The sequence below is a fragment of the Lactuca sativa genome, chromosome 4 (genome assembly GCF_002870075.4).
Source record: "Lactuca sativa cultivar Salinas chromosome 4, Lsat_Salinas_v11, whole genome shotgun sequence".
In the NCBI taxonomy this organism is placed as follows: domain Eukaryota; kingdom Viridiplantae; phylum Streptophyta; class Magnoliopsida; order Asterales; family Asteraceae; genus Lactuca; species Lactuca sativa.
Window position 1 is genome coordinate 355,293,281 of NC_056626.2, and position 3,471 is coordinate 355,296,751.

The window sequence follows — 3,471 nt, forward strand, 5'->3', positions numbered from 1 at the left end:
TTTGAAACTTCAAAAGATTATCCTTGAGATTCATTATGAAACACCTGCATCCAAAAACATGGAAAAATTTGACATTAGGTTTTCGATTATTGATGATTTCATAAGGAGTAACATTAAACCGTCGATGAATGAATGATCGATTTTGAGTAAAACATGCTGTTGAAACAGCTTCAGCCCAAAGATATTGAGGTAGATTCGAAAAATCCAACATTGTTCTTGTAGCTTCACATAATGATCGATTTCTTCTTTCAACTACACCATTTTGTTGTGGTGTATAAGGAGATGAAAAATTATGTGAAATTCCTTTTTCCACCAGAAATGTATCGAAGACATGATTTTTGAATTCAGTTCCATGATCACTTTTAATTTTTCGAACTGTCTTTCTCAATGAATCTTCCATCTTTTTGATAAAATCAATTATCACTCGTGGAACTTCGGATTTTAACCTGAGAAAATAAACCCACGTGAATCTTGAAAAATCATCTATGATTACCAAAATATACCTTTTCTTGTTAAGAGTAGCAACTGTTGAAGGACCACATAAATCTATATGTAGGAGTTCAAGGGGTTCAACAATCTTCGAATCTATTGTGATTGGATGACCTTGTTTATGTTGTTTTCCTACTTCGCAAGCTGCACACAAACTGTCATTATCATATTTAAGAATGGGTAAACCTCTTACCAGATCTTGTATGACAAGTTTATTGATGTTTCGAAAATTGAGATGTGATAATCTCCTGTGCCATAACCAGCTAACATCAGCAGCAGCCTTCGAAAGTAGACACACAGCAGGTTTGCCTACAATAGGAACAATATCCAATGTAAACATGTCACCTTTTCTTTTTGACTTCAGTAACACTTCCTTAGTTTTGATATTCGAAATAACACTTCCTTCTTCATTAAAAAGAACTTGATTGCCAGTACCCACAACAAGTTATGAAACACTTATCAAGTTGTGTTGCAAACCTTCAACACACAGCTCTGATACCATTTGTAACATCCCCCTCTGACACGTATCACAATATTGTCCACTTTGGGCCACTCGGCACGAGGACTTCCCAGGGGGTCACCCATCCTGGTACTACTCCCGCCCGAGCACGCTTAACTGCAGAGTTCTTATGGGATCTGCTGCCCTCACTGCTTTAAAACGCGTTGTGACAAGGAAGGTATCCACACCCCTTATAAGGAGATGTTTCGTTCTCCTTCCAAGCCGATGTAGGATTAGGTGCAACCCACCTTCACCCCCATTATAGGGTTCGACGTCCCTGTCGAACACATCGACCCGTGCCCTAGCTCTGATACCATTTGTTATTTTCCCATAACCCTTGACTTTGCATTTGTGATTATTACCAAACTTAACCACTCCTCCATTTTCTAGGCTTCGAAAATCACGCAAGTTTTCCTTCTTCCCAGTCATGTGACGTGAGCAACCGCTATCAATGTACCATTTGTTATCATATTGCTCGTCACAAAGTACCTACAATCATTGGAAAAATTTAGGTACCCAAGCTTTCTTGGGTCCATTCATATTAGGTTTATGATTCAGTTGGAAGTTACAACCATTAACCCAATCATATACTTTGTTTTTGAAACTGTCAATAAATCTAACATTTTCATTCGAAGGTTCAGATATATGAGTTTTTATTATTTTCAAATTTTCACTAACTTCACCCTTCGCATCTTGAGTTTGTGATTCTTTTCTTTTTGCTTTTGTGACTGGCTGCCAAACTTTAACTGATATATTTGACTCTTTGGATGATGAACTTCCATTTGTTGAAGGATTGACATATTTGTCATATGTGTCTTGTATCTGTTGTTTCGAATACTTGCTTGACTGATACATTTTTCCTTTTCCTTCCTACCAATGATCAATATTTCTCTTTGTTGTTATACCCTTTGCATATGAAACTTTGTCAGCTTGTTTCTTTAGAGGATTATAACATTTTGCTGAATTTGGAACATAATCAACTTTTGGTTTTGAAAGATATGATTCATGATAAGATGTCTTTGCTTTGAACCTTTGAAATTTGATTTCCAACCTTTTTCTGAAAAATTTTTCTTGGTAATGTAGATTTTATTTCTTTTGAAACTTTTGAATTTTTATTTGAAAATGAAGCACTTTTCTCTTCAAAAATTTGAGATTTTTCTTTAAAAACTTTTCTTCTTTTTGAAAAATTTGTTGATCTCATTTTTGATGGTTCAACAGTTTGCCAAAAAATTGTTTTTCTTGCTTGACGTTTTGAAATATTATTCTCTTTTGAAAAATTTTCAACTTGAGCTTTAAATTCTTTTGAATTTAGTTTTATTGCTTTGTTAATTGTTTTATCATCATTTTTAACATTTTCTTGTTTTGAAAACATATTTGCATTTGAAACAATTTCCTTCTTTTCCACTTTTGATTTTTCAATCCAAACCCTTTTTGGTTTATGATGTTGAAATTTATATGAATTCTTTGTAAGATTATTCTCAACTGTACTTTGATTTGAAAAGAATCCTTCATTTGACGTTTGCTTATTGTCTTCTTCCACCATCTTTTTGAATTCAGGTTTTACATTTTCAACATTCCCTGTTGTTACGAAGACTTGATTTGGAAACACAACATCATCAGTGCATTTGAAGATTGGATAAACAACAGTGTTCGATTCAAGAAAATGAGCACCTTTTTCACTAAGAATTTTCTCAAATTCTTGTGTATCCAAATAGACTTGATCAACAACCACTCGAGGAATTTCAATTTCTTTCATCTTTTGAATTGGCTTCGCATTTGAATTTTCCTCCTCATTGTCACTATCATCCGTTTGAATCTCATGTATTTCCACAAACTCCATATCACAAACTTTCAAAGTTGAGGGTTTATTAGTTTCAATTTTCATTAATAAATCTTCACAATTTTCTTTATCTTTAAATGAATTTGCAACATTTATGACAGACAACTGTGAACAATCTACATCTTCTAAATCACTAATTTCACTAATATTATCAGAATTATCTTCAATATCAGCAATATTAGTTTCACTATTAGATGTAGAATTCTCAGTCTTTTTCAAAATTCGAAGTTGTTCTGATTTAGTTAAGGTTTAATTTACAATTTTTACTAAATCAGCAGCATCAAGATAATCTTCAACTTTTGCAATTCCATATCTAAATCTATCATCTGGGATTTTGTTAAAATCAGAGATTTCTTTTTCACAATCATATGAAATACTATCAACCTTAGCTCTATCATAAGCTAAAAAAGGTAGTAATTTTCTATGTTGTTCCTTACTAATTTCACATGAATGATGTAACTCAGTTAATTTTCCATATAATCTTTTTGCTGAATTACAAAAGATATTTCTCTGGGCTAACAACAAATTTATTTCTTTTCCTATTTTTTTCTCTATCCTCCATGATATTTGAAACTTGCAATTCTAAGTAATCAATTCTAGTGACTTTCGAATCCAACATTTTTCTTGTCTCTAGTAATTGATC

The 3,471-nt window shown here is 32.8% G+C and overlaps 1 pseudogene; it reads right to left on the reverse strand.

The window, feature by feature from the left end:
• Positions 1-1,037: 1,037 nt before the first annotated feature.
• On the reverse strand, positions 1,038-1,155 carry LOC128134039 (5S ribosomal RNA; annotated as a pseudogene).
• Between the last annotated feature and the right edge of the window lie 2,316 nt (positions 1,156-3,471).